The following is a 19,683-nucleotide window of genomic DNA, read 5'->3' on the forward strand; positions in this document are numbered from 1 at the left end:
ACACAGAATGGACTCCTAGCAACTAAGCTCTGAAGACAAATTTGAAAGGAAGCAAATAACCCAGAGCTTCACATTTGAATTCAATAACCCGCTCCCTGGGGCAGCTGTTGACACTAGAATAAATAAAGCCCATTGTAAATAAATGATGAATGACATCTTTACGCCCACCATCTGCTGGTGTAAAGGTTGTTGGAAGGCCAAGGATGCAGATTTTATCCGTTATATCATAAACTGCAGCCAGCTTTCAACAGTCTTCAGATGGAATTCTTTCAGTAATCATTTTATTATGAAAAACAGAAAATGGTTCAGAATTTAATTTCATATCATTCTGCTCTCCACTTAATCAGTTTCCTTTCTATTTGATATATAATGCTTGCCAAAAGGCAACAGGATGTAAGAGTCATCTTCATACCCACTGGTGAAACAAACACCAGAGATCCTGCATATATTAGGCAGTTTCTCTTTTTTGTAGATAAGAATTTCTGTTACAAAGGTATCTCTGCACAAGGGATGTGGCCCACCGATTGATATTTGTGGTCATCGTGAAAGATTCTCCAGTTTATTTTTACCCCTTTGCGCAGACCAAAATGTCCCTAACCCCTTGGAAGTGTCATCATGCAGCTTTCAGAGAAGATTCACCTGTACTATTTCTATTCGTAGAGATCCATTTCTGCATATATGACAGTATTAAATTCTTCAGGGCAAGGGAACTAATGACAAATGTAGTTAGTCAACTGTACAGTAAGTAAACAATTTACAGAAAGTTAAACAGGTTCAGTGGACAGAAGAGTAGGCCTAATCAAGATTCAGCTCCTGGAAAATGCAGAAATTCACAGCAGCAGACTCTGAGCTCCCTTCCCCCATTTCCCAAGAGAAATGCTCACCAGCATCTGACAACCATGTTATTATAAATACTGAGATGTGAAACGTTCACCTCTAATTCTAAGCCACATAGTACAATATGTCTTCCAGTGATGTCAGAAAATGCCACTGAGTAGGATTAGGACATACTAACGTTTATGTGGAGAAGGCCCCACAGGTAGTAAAATATTGTTACTCAGTTGAAATTAAGATAATGATTTTTGAAAAATGAAAACAATATTAAGCATACATGATATTTTATCGAAAAAGAGAGGCTTCTGCCAGATATGCCTACTGGATCTGCAAGGAACTTACTCCCATTGAATAAGCTTATCTTACAAGAAAGGCCCTCTTGAATCAGGGAGAAGAGTTCACTAGCAAGAGTGACATAGGCCATATCTACTCTACAAAAGAATCCATAATATTAAATCTTTAAAGAAAACAAAATCAAAACCCACACACATTGTTAAGAATATTTTGTTTTAGCAGAGTTTTGCTGTGGTGTACATGGGTTTCTCGAATAACATTATGACCTTCCAGACTAACCAGTAACAAACAGTTTATTAAAAGCTTATGCCCTAAGCACACTGGGGAAAACACACACACACACACAGACACACACTTAAAATTATACTTTTTAAATTGCTTTCTTGGAACACTTGTATCAAACAGGACTCTAGCCACTTTTCAGGTGCTATGCCCACACATACATCTTTACAAAGTTAAAAACTGCTACTCTCCGTACGCTGTTCAAGTTTATATGTACCACAGACAGGATGCCAATAAGGTTTTACAACTCTGTCCTTAGTTCCAAAACCCAGACGCTCCATGAATTCTACAAATATAATTTTTGTTTTTCCGAGCAAGTGAATAGTTCTCAAACTCACACACTGGTAAAAAATGGGTTACTTACTGTAACTGATTCTTCGAGATGTGACGTAGACGTTTATTCCACTGAGGTGTGTTCGTGCCAGTGTGCCAAGTAGGAGACTTTTGCCTAGCAGTGCCCTTTGAGGGGAAGTGCTTGCACCACATGCCTGTAGCTCCTCCCCTGGCTATATGAGGTGGTGCCACTCTGATCCCCCTCAGTTGCTTCGCACCAAAAGCCTGAGAGGAGACTCCACACAGATGGATGGAGGGTGGGTCATGGAGTACATCTTGAAGAACCACAGTTACAGTTAGCAACCATTTATTTTTCTTTGAGTAGATGCAGGCGTGTATTTCAACTAGGTGAGTTGCGAGCAGTACCCGAATCCAGAGAGGTTTGGAGTTTATTGCAATTGGAAGGGCAGCCCTGCAATCCCTACACCTGGATCAGCCTGGAAGATGCAGAAATAGCATAATGGTCCCTAAACAGATGCATGGATGACCACGTGGCTGCTCAGCAAGTGTCCAGTATGAAAACGTCACTGAGGAACGCTATTGATGTGCTCTTGTGGAGTGAGCCCGTGTGCAATGAGAAGGCATAGCCAAAGCTATCTCATATGCAGCCTTGATACAAGACAGTATCCATCTAGAGATTGTCTGTGCAGAGATCGCTTGCCTCTTCATGCGGTCTGCATCTGCCACAAACAAGCAAGGAGAAACACAAAATGGTTTGCTCCTGTCTAGGTAAAAGGCTAGATATCCCCTGACATCCAGAGCATGAAGGCATTGTTCTTCTGGGGAAGAGTCCATCTCAGGGAAAAACACAGGTAAATACAATGCTTGATTCAGATGCAACCGAGAGACTGCCTTGGATAAAAATTTTGGGTGTGGTCATCACATTATCTTGTCTTTGGGGAAATGAGTATAAGGTGCCTCAGCCATTAGGGCCTGCAACTCTCACACCATTCTTTCCAAAGTGATAGCAATCAGGAACATGGTTTTCTGAGACAGGAGGGACAGTGGGCAGGGCGCAAGGGGCCTGGAGGAAGGGCCCATCAGAGCTGCCAGGACTGTGTTCATGTCTCACAAGGGAACTGTTTCTTAGACTGGAGGATGTGAGGAGAGAAGCCCCTTCAGCAGGGTGGATAAAAAATCAATGATAAAAAAAAATAAAAAAAATCCCACAGATTTTTTTAATTTAAATCAGATTTTTTTGATAAAATGCTTTTTGAGGGGGGGAAAAAAAACCCTATCTAAAGACAGTTTTAATTAAGATACATTATAGCTCAAAGATATCTCATCATGGAATATGGATTATACATTCTAATTCTATAGTATGAGACAATATATTCATGTAATGTTTAAGAAAAGTTTTGTAAATGAATTCCAATAGTTAATGGATTAGGGGGGACCCAATCTTATGGGGTTCCAGTGGCTTGTGTATAGATTAACCTAAATAATCTTTTTATCTACTCAATGGGATTCAGTGCTAAGTCTAGAAGATACCATCAGAGAGGCTTAGTTTTGCAGTTCTAAAACTGTGGATTTGTGTCTCCAGAGAGAACATGCTTGTTAACAGCAAAAATGTTTTAAAATAAATAAAAAAAATATAGAGGTGACAAATAACAGACCTCAACCCTATAGTCCCTCTGCAAATTTGCATACACACAGTCAGTCCCTTACCTCTCTCTGAGGGCATGTCTACACTATGAGATTAGGTCAAATTTATAGAAGTTGATTTTTAGGAAGCGATTTTGTACAGTCGACTGTGTTGTCGTCCCACCCCCCAGAGCATTAAGTTGGCAGAGTGCGTCCACAGTACTGTGGTGTGCGTTGACTTTCCGAGTGTTGCACTGTGGGTAGCTATCCCTCAGTTCCCGCAGTCTCCGCTGCCCAATGGAATTCTGGGTCGAGCTCCCAATGCCTGATGGGGCAAAAACATTGTCGCGGGTGGTTTTGGGTACCTGTCGTCAGTCGCCCCTCCTTCCGTGAAAGCAATGGCAGACAATCATTTCGTGCCTTTTTCCGTGCAGATGCCATACTGCGGTCAGCAGACGGTGCAGTAGGACTGCTAACCGTCATAGTCATCCACCGCTTCCACTGCAACTCTGCCCTCCTGGTGCCATGAATCCACCTCTCGTCGTTCTGTATAAATATCTATTCTCGTGGCATCCGTCATCATCCACCACTTCCGCTGTAACTCTGCTCTCCTGCAGACAACATACCCCAGCAAGCACGGAGCCCGCTCAGCTCACCGCTCCTGTTGTGAGCATTGTAAACACCTCATGCATTATCCTGCAGTACGTGCAGAACCTGCAAAAGCAGGCAAGGAGGTGACAACAGCGCGATCATGATAGTGATGAGGACATGGACACAGACTTCTCTCAAAGCACGAGCCCTGGCAATTTGGACATCATGCTGGTAATGGGGAAGATTCCTGCCGTGGAAAATCGATTCTGGGCCCGGGAAACAAGCAGACTGGTGGGACCGCATAGTGTTGCGGATCTGGGATGATTCCCAGTGGCTGCCAAACTTTCGCATGAGTAAGGGCACTTTCATGGAACTTTGTGACTTGCTTTCCCTTGCCCTGAAGTGCAAGAATACCAAGATGAGAGCAGCCCTCACAGTTGAAAAGCGAGTGGCGATAGCCCTCTGGAAGCTTGCAACGCCAGACAGCTACCGGTCAGTTGGGAATCAATTTGGAGTGGACAGATCTATTGTGGGGGCTGCTGTGATCCAAGTAGCCAAAGCAGTCACTGAGCTGCTGCTATCAAGGGTAGTGACTCTGGGAAATGTGGTCATAGTGGATGGCTTTGCTGCAATAGGGTTCCCTAACTGTGGTGGGGGGACAGACGGAACGCATATCCCTATCTTGGGACCAGACCACCAAGGCAGCCAGTATATAAACCGCAAGGGGTACTTTTCAATGGTGCTGCAAGCACAGGTGGATCACAAGGGATGTTTCACCGACATCAATGTGGGATGGCTGGGAAAGGTGCATGACGCGCGCATCTTCAGGAATTCTGGTCTGTTTGAACAGCTGCAGGAAGGAACTTACTTTCCAGACCAGAAAATTACCACTGGGGATGTTGAAATCCTATAGTTATCCTTGGGGACCCAGCCTACCCCTTAATACCGTGGCTCATGAAGCCATACACAGGCACCCTGGACAGTAGTAAGGAGCAGTTCAACCATAGACTGAGCAAGTGCAGAATGGTGGTAGAATGTGCATTTGGAAGTTTAAAAGCTTGCTGGCGCAGTTTATTGACTAGGTTAGACCTCAGCAAAACCAGTATTCCCATTGTTATTGCTGCTTGCTGTGTGCTCCACAATCTCTGTGAGAGTAAGGGGAGATGTTTATGGCGGGCTGGGAAAATCCCTTAGCAGCCAGATACCAGGGCGATTAGAAGAGCACAGCTGGGCGCCCTGCACATCAGAGAAGCTTTGAAAACCAGTTTCATGACTGGTCAGGCTACAGTGTGACAGTTCTGTTTGTTTCTCCTTCATGAAAATCCACCCCTTTGGTTGACTCTACTTTCTTGTAAGCCAACCAACCTCCCCCCTTTGATCACTGCTTTCAGAGGCAATAAAGTCATTATTGTTTCAAAATCATGCATTCTTTATTAATTCATCACACAAATAGGGGGAAAACTAGCAAGGTAGCCCAGGAGGAGCGGGTGAGGAGGGAAGCACCGGGTGGGGTGATGGATGAGGGGAGGGGAGGAGAGAAGGACAAGGCCACACTACAGTTCAAAACTTATTGAATGCCAGCCTTCTGGTGCTTGGGCAATGCTCTGGAGTGAAGTGGCCGGGTGCCCATAGCCTCCCCCCATGTTCTTGTGCATCGGGATGAGGAGGATATGGAACTTGGGGAGGAGGGCAGGTGGTTATACAGGGGCTGCAGCGGCGGTCTGTGCTCCTGCTGCCTTTCCTGCAGCTCCACCAGACACCTAAGCACGTCAGTTTGCTCCCCCATTAGACTCAGAATTGCATCCTGCCTCCTCTTAGCGTGCTCCTCCCTCCTCTCAACATGTTCATTTAACGCTTTCCTGGACTCTGCCATTGTCTGCCTCCACGCATTCTGCTGAGCTCTTTCAGTGCAAAAGGACTGCATGAGCTCTGAGAACATGTCATCGTGAGTGCGTTTTTTTCACCTTCTAATCTGCCCTAGCCTCTGGGACGGAGATGATAGGGGGAGCGTAGAAACATTTACAGCTATGGGAGGAAAAAAAAGGGAGAGTAGTATTTAAAAAGATACATTTTAGAGAACAAAGGGAAGACTACTGCACACTAAATCAAGCAATTCACATTACATAGCACATGTGCTTCACCACGCCCCACCCCCCCACCCCAACTGCGTGGCTAGTATCAGGGAAGATCCCTCTCAGCCAAATGTGAACAGCTCAGCATGAATAAGCCTCCCTCCACTGCATGGCAAAGGCTTTTAGAGTACCTCCAGGAGAGCTTCATGGAGATGTCCCTGGAGAATTTCCACTCCATCCCCAGACACGTTAACAGACTTTTCCAGTAGCTATACTTGCCGCAAATGCATCCCAAGTCTTCAGGGCAAATTAATCATTAAACACGCTTTTAAACCCTGTATTATATTTACAAAGGTACACTCACCAGAGGTGCCTTCTCCGGTTTCATGGTCCGTGTCAAGGTTCCTCCCCCACTCTGAACTCTAGGGTACAGATGTGGGGACCTGCATGAAAAACCTCCTAAGCTTATCTTTACCAGCTTAGGTCAAAACTTCCCCAAGGTACAAAATATTCCACCCGTCGTCCTTGGATTGGCCGCTACCACCACCAAACTAATACTGGTTACTGGGGAAGAGCTGTTTGGACGCGTCTTTCCCCCCCAAAATACTTCCCAAAACCTTGCACCCCACTTCCTGGACAAGGTTTGGTAAAAAGCCTCACCAATTTGCCTAGGTGACCACAGACCCAAACCCTTGGATCTGAGAACAATGAAAGAGCATTCAGTTTTCTTACAAGAAGACTTTTAATAAAAATAGAAGTAAATAGAAATAAAGAAATCCCCCCTGTAAAATCAGGATGGTAGATACCTTACAGGGTAATTAGATTCAAAAACATAGAGAACCCCTCTAGGCAAAACCTTAAGTTACAAAAAAGATACACAGACAGAAATAGTTATTCTATTCAGCACAATTCTTTTCTCAGCCATTTAAAGAAATCATAATCTAACACGTACCTAGCTAGATTACTTACTAAAACTTCTAAGACTCCATTCCTGGTCTATCCCCGGCCAAGACAGAATATAGACAGACACACAGACCCTTTGTTTCTCTCCCTCCTCCCAGCTTTTGAAAGTATCTTGTCTCCTCACTGGTCATTTGGTCAGGTGCCAGCGAGGTTACCTTTAGCTTCTTAACCCTTTATAGGTGAAAGGAGCTTTCCCCTGGCCAGGAGGGATTTCAAAGGGGTTTACCCTTCCCTTTATATTTATGACAGTCCGGGAGCCCGCCCTAGGAGAGTATTGGCTCCAGGGTGATAAACAGTTCCTGGCTGCAGGGGAGAAGGGATTCTCTGCTTGCCTGCTGTGCACTATCCTCAACCTCCTCCTCATCTTCCTCAACCACAAAATCCTCATCCCTGTTGCATGAGACTCCCCCCTTACAGATGTCCATGGACAGTGATGGGGTAGTGGTAGGGGCCCACCCTACAACTGCATGCAGCTCATCACAGAAGCGGCATGTATGGGGCTCTGACCCGGAGAGACCGTTTGCATCCTTTGTTTTTTGGTAGGCTTGCCTCAGCTCTTTAACTTTCACGCAGCACTGCTGTGTGTCCCTGTTGTAGCCTCTTTCCAACATGCCTGTGGAGATTTTGGCAAATATATTGGCATTTCGTCTTTTGGAACGGAATTCTGCCTGCACAGATTCCTCTCCCCATACAGCGATCAGATCCAGTACCTCCATGCTGGAGCTCTTTTGCAATTCTGGGACTCCACGGTCACCTGTGCTGATCTGCTCGCCACGCTGGCCAAACAGGAAATGAAATTCAAAAATTTCTGGGGCTTTTCCTGTCTTCCTGGCCAGTACATCCGAGTTGAGAGTGCTGTCCAGAGTGGTCACAATGGAACACTCTGGGAAAGCTCCCAGAGGCCAATACTATCGAGTTGCATCCACATTACCCCAAATTTGACCCAGCGAGGTCCATTTTAGCATTAAACTCCTCGCCAGGGAGGAGTACAGAAATTGATTTTAAGAGCCTTTAAGTCGACAAAACAGGCTTGGTCGTGTGGATGGGTGCAGGGTTAAATCAACCTACTGCTGCTAAATTCGACCTAAACTCGTAGTGTAGACCAAGGCTAAAAGTGCAAAATTCCAGAAAGTTCAGTTAATAGAAGATTGTTGGGGGCGGAATAGATCTGGACAATGAGAAGAAGACTGGAGATAAATGTGAGAGGGGAGGGACAGGCAGTAGAAACAAAAAGGAAACTGTCTGAGCAGCATATTCCAGAAGTCTTGAGGTCTTTCTGAGTGTAGCCTTCACTGATTTGAGATCTACCATACCATTCTCTCACTAGAAGGGAAAACCTATAATGGGAAGCAGGCCATAAAAGAGACCCAGTTTGGGTCTCATCTATCTCGGAGTTGTGAAGAATATGTATTAAGGTTATAACAACCAACAAGAATACACTTTTATATAGAAATCCATGATTAAATCGAGTCTTCCTGACTAGTGATTTAAATCATGATTTAAATCAAATCCACTCTGCCCTTCAGAAATCTTGTCCACATGGCATGGAAAAAAAAATAACTTCCCTTGAGTCAGGGGGTGGAACACAGATACCGCTGTCAAATGCGCTCTCAGTAAACTGAGAGCAAGGCCCGATTTCTGAAGACATAGCAGGTACTCCAATATGTCCTGGATGGGAGCCCTGTCAGTTGGATCCCACAGGTCAAGGACCACACCAAAAACCTCTTCCACTTCACTAAGTAGACCGTCCTACTGTTGAGGAGAATTTGTCGGAAAGCCACCCAGCACTGCTGCTCCTCTTCATTCAACCATGTAGCATACATGCCATAAGGTGCAGGGAGCTGATCGCAGGATGTAGAGTGCAGTCATGGTCCTGAGTGAGGAGGTTGGGACGGACAGGAAGCAGTACAGGAGGCTGAACTGATAGAGCAAGGAGGTCTGAGAACCAGTACTGTCTTGGCCACACTTGAGCAACGAGGATGACCTTTGGCCTGATCTGCCCTGAGCTTGAGGATGACCTGTAGAATGATCGGAATAGGGGGAAAGGCATACAAAAGAGCCCACTGCCAGCTGCAGTGGAAGCTGTTGGAGAGGGAGCCTGGACTGAGACCTCTCCGGGAGCAGAATAGATTACTTTGTTTTCCCTCGTCAAAAACAGGTTGATGATGGGGATGCCCCACGTTGCAAAGACGACCCAGAGAACACTTCAAGGACCACTCGTGGCTGAGATGGTTTGCAAGATGATTTTACATTCCTGGCAAATGGATTGCTACTGGAATGTTGTCATCTTTGATGCAAACACATTGACACAGGTTGACTGCCTCCAGACACAGTAACATGGAATGTTATCCCTGCTTGTTCACATGGCACATTGTTTTGATAGTTTGTGAGTATGCGAACCACTGAGTGTATGATGTAGTCCCAGAAGGCACAACGTGCACTGTGGATGGCCCAAGGTTCCAACACGTTGGTATGGAGTTGGTATGGCTTCCTGTTCTGGACACAGGCCCTGCACCCTCAACGAGTCCAGATGTGCCCCATTTCCCCCAAACCCAGAAGAGAAATGTTGGTAGTCACTGACTTGGTTGGAGAGACTCCTTAGCAACATTGTGTGAAAAAGACTCCTTAGCAACATTGTGTGAGAGTGTGTGTGCGCCACCCTGAGGGGAATCAGTGTCGCACTGCCTCATATAGCCAGGGGAGGGGCCACAGCCACGAGGTACGAGTGCTGACCCTCTCCAGGTAGTGCTAGGCAAAAGTCTCTGGCTCCTGTGTGCTGGGCACACGCATCCTTAAGTGAAATACATGTCTGTATCTACTCAAAAAAATTTTCCTCACAAACAGAAATACTGGTGTTCCAAAGTACTGTATGCGATATGCTGAAATCACATCAGACCGTATTTATGCTATTCTGATATGGTTAGGCATTTGCCACAGATACTACTACATTAAGGTTGCCTGTTTGCCACGATCATAAATGCCATCACAAAAAACATGACAGATTTCTCCCCCCCACCCCCCTGAAAAATCGTAGTCTTGGTCACCCTGTCTAGCCTGCTACTGAGCAAGTGGCTCTATGAAGTTTTACAAATTTGGCTCCATGTACATACAGCACATGGGTTTTGAAGTTATTGTAAACATTTATTGTCAAATATCTGATGTAGTATCATAATTTCCCTTCATGAAAAATATCGTGCACCAGGACTTCCCTTTAGAAAAAAGCCACAATAGTCTATACTTTTATTTTATTGCCAGAATAGTTATCACTTTTGCCATTTTTTGCCACAAATAATCAACCCTAGTTATTACCACCACCACCTGACAGAGGTGATGAGTGAATTTACAGCTCAGTACTTAATACTTGTTTGAGGGCACAATCATCAGCATTACATCAAGCATGCCCTCATATATATGTTCTCAACACTACCTAAATGTAGTTTCTTTTCACCCTACATAGAATAAGAGAGTGGATACATAAGTTTCTATAGAGAAGACAATTAATTGCATATAAATCTAAATGTATGATTTTGCTCTTTAATAAGTAATGTCTTTTATTCTAAAAAAAGCGTGTATCAAATATTGTACTTTTTGAAATGTGTTTCTGCAGAAGGCCAAAATAGCAGGTAGATACACATAGAATACCAAATAAAATGGTCTACAATTGATTTTTAAATATGCATAATTTTAAGCCCTGCTAATCAAACACATACATGTTAAGGCTTCCTGATACCAGCAAAAAAAAAAAAAAAAAAAAAAAGTAAAGTAAAGAGAAAAGCAGTGTTTATTAAGCAGCCATAAAATAAGCTTTACATTTTTCCAATAACCTTATATTAAATACATTGATTCAGACATTTATAAAAAAGACTTCATGTTACTACTTTGCAAGTCTGATCTGGTGGGACCAATTTGAGTTTAACTATTTATGATGCCACGAATGACATTTATGAAAACAGCAGACTGGAAGCTGAATCCAAAATTAAAAACGGGTCTGACACTATATTATACATTCATATAGAATAGACAAAGAAATAGGATTAATCAGGCTCCTTGTAAAAGCCAATACAGTATATTCCCATTTATCCAAAACCCTATTATCCAAACCTGCACAGCACGTATCTCATGCTGGAGTACAAGGAAGGGATTTGAATAATACAGAGGTTCGGATAGAGCCGAGATCCCTGGCTAGGACTGCGAGGATGACCCCCCAGCCATGGGGGAAGCTACCCTGCTTCTGAAAGGCTCCAGGTGCAGCACAGGGAACCCTTTGCAGCCTTGCTGTCACAGCCCCACTGACTCAGGCCTTGTCAGTTTTGTCGACAAAAGTCAACAGGGTCATCTGGTGGCATGGCAAATCAGGACCTCTTTTTGATTTCAGAGGAGTCAAGCAAGTCCCAGCACTCCAGCTCTGGTGCACACGATTCAGGAGAAGGGAACTCCGGTAAGTGCTCATTCTACTTTAATACTGCATAGTGTATGAAGATTGAGCTCTCATTTACTTTGTTACATGGAAGAGGAGGGATAAGGGTCAGAAATTAACAATACAGCCTGTGGGAGCCAGGCAGAAAAGTTTGTTAATGTACACTGGGATGTCCTGGGAATCCTCCATAGTAATCTCTAGGAAACTTTCCCATAGGTATTCTGCAATCCTTTGCCGAAAGCTCCTTGGCAGAGCTGCCTTGTTTCTCCCCCACGCTGTAGGAACTTTACCACGCTGTGACGCTCTGTACCTCGGGGAAACACCCAGCATCCCCATGTTCATCCTTGTAAAATGACTGTGTGGTATCCAACGCAAAGTTTGTCATCTTGGGTGTCTGCGGAAGGCTCATGATGCACCAAGCATTGTTGCTACCGTGATATTATAATAATTGTTGTTACAATTATATTATAGTAATTGTAGTTATGGTAATGTTACAGGTTATAATTTCATGTATATAGTTATGAGGCTGAAAATATATCCTCATGGCTTAAAATAAGCCCAGGCAAAAACTCTCCAAGAGCAGGGTTAAATTCACCACTGCGCAGAAGGCCTGCACAACACCTACTCATAGATTCCAAGCTCAGAGAGGACCACTGTGATCATCTAGTCTCACCTCCTGCATAGTACAGCCACTGAACTTCCCCAACATAATTCCAAGAGTATATCTTTTAGAAAAACATCCAATCTGGATTTAAAAATTGGCAGTGATGGAGAATCCACAATGTACCTTGATGAATTGTTCCAATGGTTAATTACGCTCAGTTAAAAAAATAAAATAAAAAATTAAGCCTTATTTCCCGACTGAATTTGTCTGGCTTCAACTCCTAGCCAGTGGACCATGTTATACCTTTATCTGCTAGACTGAAGACCCCATTATTAAATATTTGTTCCCACATACGTATCTACAGACTATTATCAAGTCACCCCTTAACCTTCTCTTTGTTAAGTTAAACAGATTGAGCTCCTTGAGTCTATCATTATAAGGAATATTTTCTAATTCTTTAATCGTTGTCATGGCTCTTCTCTGAACCCTCTCCAATTTATCAACATCTTTCTTGATTTGTGGACGCTGCAATTGGAATCAGTATTCCAACTGCAACTGCACCAGTGCCAAATAGAGGGATACCCTCTCTACTCATATTCGAGATTCCCCTGTTTATTCATCCAAGGACTGGATTAGCCCTTTTGGCCATAGTGTTGCATTACAAGCTCACGTTCAGCTGATTATCCACCTCAACTCCCAAATCTTTTTCAGAATCACTGCTTCTGAGGATAGAGTCCTCCATCATGTAAGTATGGCCTACATTTTTTGTTCCTAGATATATACATTTACATTTGGCCATGTTAAAATATATACTGTTTGCTTGTATCCAATTTTCCAAGCAATCCAGATCACTTTGAATCAGTGATCTGTCCTCTTCATTTTTTACCAACCCACCAATGTGTGTGTCATCTGCAAACTTTATCAGTGATGGTTTTATGTTTTCTTCCAGGTCACTAATAAGGATGTTAAATAGCATAGGACCAAGAACCACAATCCCTGCAGGACCCCTCTAGTAACACACTCATTCGATGATGATTCCCCATTTACATTTTGAGACCTATCAGTTAGCCAGCTTTTATCCATTTAATGTGTGGCATCTTGCCTGAAAAAATGCTTTTTTACCCACGAAAACTTATGCCGAAATAAATCTGCTGGTCTTTAAGGTGCCACCGGACTCCTTGCTGTTTTAGTGGAATAGAAAGAGTGCTATCATATAGGACAACATGATCTGTTTCTCCCTGCCCCCCCAACACAGAACAGAAATATTTATTGAACACTTCAGCCTTTTTTGCATTACTATTGATAATTCTACCTTATCCTTATGGCAATGGACCAATACCATAGGATTCTTTTTGTTCCTAATATACTTAAAGGAACTCCTCCTTTTTGTCCTCAAAGCTGCTGGCCATAGATTTCTCGTTGTGTCCCTTTGCTTCTCTTATCAATTTCCCACAATTTCTAGCTTCTGATTTATATTTATTATAATCAACTTCCCCTTTCTTCCATTTGTTATTTTTAAAAAATATTTTTTATAGCTTTCTTTATTTCCCGATTACACCTGGCCGCCTTCCTTGATTTTGGGATTATGGCTTTTTGGATATCTAGTAAAGCGTTCTTAAACAATTCAAATTGTCATTCACTAATCCTTCCCTAAGTCCCACCTAAGTTCTATTTTGAAAATTTAAGTGGGATATAAGTGGTGCACTAGACATATGCTGGCCCTCTGCTCAGCGGTAAAACTTAACCTTCCTATTGCCCCAGAAAGATGCTTGTCGTCAACCATACTGTACGGTGCATAATACACACTTGCAGTTTTCATTTGAGACTATAAATGGATCTTATTGCTTGGCCTTATATGTGCAAACAAGCCTATGCTACTTCCAATCAGACTGCTGTCAGTAAGGATCAAAGACCCTTTTCTTCTCAGTAATCAAGTTTTTGGACACTAGAAATACAAGATGCTGGACACACTCAAATTACTAGTTTCCTCAGTAAATTTAAATTGTGCCACTGCTATATTTTTTTTCTTGTGTAGAAAGCTTTATCTTCTGATTTGTGGCATATAATGCATAAAAAAATTATATTGGACATAAGTGACTTACTTGTTTGTACTACAGTAGCGAAGTGGCCCCATTCAGTAGTGGGGTCCCTTTGTGCTACAAGTTATACAAACTTTACAAGACATAGTGAAAGTTCGTGACCTTTAACTGCAAATATTATCTATTCGTAACTGAAATTTTATCATTAATTTAATTTACACACATTTTATAAGCTCTCAGTTCACTTGTGTGTGTAAATCTAAAGATAACCACTAGCCCATGAAATTTGGGCAAAAGGATATCCAGGTTGGCTGCCACTTTGGAACAGTTCTTAAAGTATGATCTGTGGAATACAATATTTTAGATGGAGTGAAAGGGGAGACAAATATGCGCCCTTAAACTGTAGTTCTGCAACATTTTCTGAAATTTTACACCCAAGATGTGTAAATAAATTAGAGAATCCAACCACACACAAGCCCACACTTTCATGCAATGACTACTCCTGGGGGAATTCTGCACCTCTGCGCATGCACAGAATTCATGTTCAGCGCAGATTTTCTGCGCAGAAAATAGATTCTGCCAAAGAAGTGCTGCAATTCTGCCTTTCTCCCACTAGAGGCTGCTGTGGTGCCAGAACAGCCAGCAGCCAGTTGACTGGCAGTAACGGCCAGCAGCCAGCTATGGCCATTACAGCACCCTGCTTGTGGAACCAGGTTAGGTGGCACAGGCTGGGGTTCAGAAGGGCTAGTGGGGCAATAAACTGGGGCATGGACTCAGGAGCTATTGGGGTGACAGCATTGAGCCAAGGGCTGAATGGAAGGGGGGCTGCAGGGCCACATGGAAACATGAGACAGGTGGGCTGCAGAGCCACATGGGGACAGGGGCAAATGTGCCTGACTGAATGGGAGAAGCTAGAAGTCAGTCAGGTCAGCATGGGCAAGGCTCCCCAACTCCCTAACAATCGCTCCCTCCCCTGCAAAAAACCTGTTCCATACTTCCCACCCACACCCAACAATCCTCTAGGTTCACTACCTCTCCCTCAGGTTCTCCCTTACCCCGGACTACCCCAAGCCTTTGCACTGCTTCTGAGGGGTGTGGGAAATACCTTTCGATATTGTAGTTTAAATGAATTACTCAAAGTTCTGTATTAATTTGCCTAGTAAGGAATCTATTTGTCAAAAAACATTTCCTGAATCTTTTTTTTTTTTGGTCTGTATTGTTACAGATATACTTGCTGACAGGTATTCTGAAATAAATTACGAAAATAATTGAAACTGCCATGATTATATTATGTTAATTTTGACAAATAAAATATGCAAAAATTTAAAATATTGTGCACAAAATTTTTAATTTTTTGGCACAGAATTCCACCAGGAGTAAATGACTGATCCACCTTGCAATTATTTATTCCAGAAAAACTTGGTTCACTTCCAACTAATTCAGGGCATTCTCAGAAAACCTGTGTAAAAGCAATGTAACTTACCTGCAAAGTTATTCAAGACACACATTTATCATAAGAGTGAGCTTTTTCCTAAAGATTTGTAAAACAAATAGCTGCTGAATTGTCCACAGATAAAGTTATCTTTTTAGGACACTTTTTAGTACCTAGAAAGTAACATATGATTTCAGAATAATCCTCAGCATTCTCAGGTTTCAGAGTAGCAGCCGTGTTAGTCTGTATCTGCAAAAAGGAGTATTTGTGGCATTTTAGGGTATGTCTACACTACCCGCCAAATCGAGGGGGGGGGGGAAGGGGCGGCGATTTATCTTGTCTAGTGTAGACATGATAAATTGATCCCCGAGCACTCTCCCGTCAACTCCTGTACTCCACCACCTTGAGAGGAGCAGGCAGAGTCAACGGGGGAGCGGCAGCAGTCGACTTACCGTAGCGAAGACACCGCAATGAGTAGGTCTAAGTACGTTGACTTCAGCTACATTATTCAAATAGCTGAAGTTGCGTAACTTAGATTAATCCCCCCCAGTGTAGACCAGGGCTTAGAGACTAACAAATTTATTATAGCATAAGCTTTCATGGGCTACAGCCCACTTCATCGGATGAATAGAATGGAACGTATAGTAAGATATATATACACACACACACACACACACACACACAAGGTGGAAGTTTCCATACAAACTGTAAGAGGCTAATTAAGATGAGCTATTCTCAGCAGGAGGAAAAAAAATAAATAAATCTGAGATCCTTATCTCAAAAAAACAGTTTGGATTTCTAGAGGGATAAAGATATCCAAGTGCAAAATCCAGTCCCCATTCTTCCCATCCTAAATTAGATACACTTGTGCTTATTATGTTAAGGTTGTGAAATTAAAATCCATCCTTTTGAACATATTAAAGAGATCTCCTTTAAGTCACAGAAACCAAAAGCTTTTCCTGTTTACTACTGAGATCACTGTGTGAAAACATGAACACTGTTGAGGTCTTCAGGTTTTAAATAAAGCCTACACTTATCTGCAGAAGCAATTTTAGCTTCTTTAAAGGTCATGAAGTCCTGATAAGGGCAACAGGAAACATTTTCCCCTCTTCTTCCACCTAAAGCCACATCTTAAGCAAGGACCTGGTTTAATTCTGTTGCTGCCACATACAAGGGAACTTTGGAGAAATTCCTGATGAACACAAGAAGATACAACACCACTGAAGGAATTGGAAAGAATCTTCTTTCATTGTGGAGGTGTACAGCCAGTTTCTGAAACAGGAACATCTGCTCTCTCAGACACTGAACCTATATTACAACTACAGTGGATGCCAGTTATTAGCAACCTCTCGGTTGCCAGCAAAAAGTTGCCATTCTCTGAAAGTTGCCATTAAGTGAAAGCCTGGAGGCAGGGCAACAGCACAGAAGGTGACTGCAGCCCAAATGCCAGGAGAGCCCCTGACGGAGATCCAGCATTACAGACTGGAAGGGGAGGCTGCCGGCAAGGGCTCCCAGGGCTTTCCATTGTCTCTCTCTCTGGAGTACAGGTATTGAAGGGTACGTGCTGTTTAGGAAAGAGAGAACTAAAGGCAAAGGTGGTGGAGTAGCATTGTATATCAATGATGAGGTAGACTGTAAAGAAATGAGAAGCAATGGAATGGATAAGACAGAGTCTGTCTTAATCACATTGGTGAAGAAAATCACAGACTCCCCTGTGACAGCAAAAATCACATTCGGGAAGAAAGCTACCACAGACTCCCCTGGGACAGCACTTGGGGTGTGCTATAGACCACTGGGATCCGATTTGGATACGGATAGAGACCTCCAATGTTTTTAATGAAGTAAATACTAATGGTAATTGTGTGATCATGGGAGACTAACTTCCCAGATATAGACTGGAGGACAAGTGCTCGTAATAATAATATGGCTCAGATTTTCCTGGATGCGATAGCTGATGGATTCCTTCACCAAGTAGTTGCTGAACCAACAAGAGGGGATGCCATTTGAGATTTGGTTTCGGTGAATAGGAGGACCTCATAGAAGAAATGGTTGTAGGGGACTACCTTGGTTCAAGCGATCATGAGCTAATTCAGTTCAAACTAAATGGAAGGATAAGCAAAAATAGATCTGTGACTAGGTTTTTGATTTCAAAAGGGCTAACTTTAAAAAATTAAGGAAATTAGTTAGGGAAGTGGATTGGACTGAAGAACTTGTGGATCTAAAGGCAGAGGAGACCTGGAGTTACTTCAAGTCAAGGTTGCAGAAACTATCAGAAGCCTGCATCCCAAGAAAGGGGAAAAAACTCATAGGCAGGAATTGTAGATCAAGCTGGATGAGCAAGCATCTCAGAGAGGTGATTAAGAAAAAGCAGAAAGCCTACAAGGAGTGGAAGATGGGAGGGATCAGCAAGGAAAGCTACCTTATTGAGGTCAGAACATGTAGGGATAAAGTGAGAAAGGCCAAAAGCCATGTAGAGTTGGACCTTGCAAAGGGAATTAAAACCAATAGTAAAAGGTTCCATAGCCATATAAATAAGAAGAAAACAAAAAGAAAAAGTGGGACCGCTAAACACTGAGGATGGAGTGGAGGTTAAGGATAATTTAGGCATGGCCCAATATCTAAACAAATACTTTGCCTCAGTCTTTAATGAGGCTAATGAGGAGCTTAGGGATAATGGTAAGATGACAAATGGGAATGAGGATATGGAGGTAGATATTACGGCATCCGAGGTAGAAGCCAAACTCGAACAGCTTAATGGGAGTAAATTGGGGGGCCCTGATAATCTTCATCCAAGACTATTAAAGGAACTGGCACATAAAATTGCAAGCTCATTAGCAAGAGTTTTTAACGAATCTGTAAACTCAGGGGTTGTACTGTATAACTGGAGAATTGCTAACAGTTCCCATTTTTAAGAAAGAGAAAAAAAAAAGCGATTCGGGTAACTACGGGCCTGTTAGTTTGACATCTGTAGTATGCAAGGTCTTGGAAAAAATTCTGAAGGAGAAAGTAGATAAGGACATTGAGGTCAATGGTAATTGGGACAAAATACAACATGGCTTTACAAAAGGTAGACTGTCAAAAAATGTTACCTTCTCAAAGGAGGAGATCAGGTTGGTTTGGCACAAAGAAACGCAGTGGATCTAATTTACGTCGATTTCAGTAAGGCATCTGATATGGTTCCACATGGGGAATTATTTAGCTAAATTGGAAAAGATGGGGATCAATATGAAAATTGAAAGGTTGATAAGGAACTGGTTAAAGGGGAGACTATGTGTCATACTGAAAGGTGAACTGTCAGGCTGGAAGGAGGTTAGTAGTGGAGTTCCTCAGGGATTGGTTTTGGGACCAATATTATTTAATTTATTACTGACCTTGGCACAAAAAATGGGAATGTTCTAATAAAGTTTGCAGATGACATGATGCTGGGAGATATTGCCAATACAGAGAGAGACTGGGATATCCTACAGGAAGATCTGGATAACCTTGTAAACTGGAGTAATAGTAATTGGATGAAATTTAATAGTGAAAAGTGCAAAGTCATGCATTTAGGGATTAATACCAAGAATTTCTGTTACAAACTGGGGACGCATCACTTGGAAGTAACAGAGGAGGAGAAGGACCTCTGAGTATTGGTTAATCACAGGATGACTAGGAGCCGCCAGTGTGATACGGATGTGAAAAAAGCTAATGTGGTCTTGGGATGCATCAGGCGACGTATTTCTAGTAGAGATGAGGAGGTGTTAATACCGTTATACAAGGCACTGGTGAGACCTCATCTGGAATATTGTGTGCAGTTCTGGTCTCCCATCTTTAAGAAGCATGAATTCAAACTGGAACAGGTATAGAGAAGGGCTACTAGGATGATCCGAGGAATGGAAAATCTGTTTTATGAAAGGAGACTCAAAGAGCTTGGCTTGTTTAGCCTAACCAAAAGAAGGCCGAGGACAGATATGATTGCTGTCTATAAATATATCAGGGAAGGAGAGGAATTATTTAAGCTCAGTACCAATGTGGACACAAGAACAAATGGATATAATCTGGCCATCAGGAAGTTTAGACTTGAAATTATACGAAGGTTTCTAACCATCAGAGGAGTGAAGTTCTGGAATAGCCTTCCAAGGGAAGCATGGGAGACAAAAGACATATCTAGCTTCAAGATTAAGCTTCATAAGTTTATGGAGGGGATGGTATGATGAGATAGTCAAAGATCAGTTAATTGCAAAAATAAGGCTATTAGC

At 42.7% G+C, this 19,683-nt stretch overlaps 1 protein-coding gene across 1 annotated transcript in view; it reads right to left on the reverse strand.

Moving 5' to 3' along the window:
* The window catches only part of RAB2A (RAB2A, member RAS oncogene family), an 82,575-nt gene that overhangs the window by 32,252 nt on the left and 30,640 nt on the right, over positions 1-19,683 (reverse strand). The gene's annotated exons all lie outside the window — the stretch shown is intronic.

Source organism: Caretta caretta, chromosome 2 (genome assembly GCF_965140235.1).
Source record: "Caretta caretta isolate rCarCar2 chromosome 2, rCarCar1.hap1, whole genome shotgun sequence".
NCBI lineage: Eukaryota > Metazoa > Chordata > Testudines > Cheloniidae > Caretta > Caretta caretta.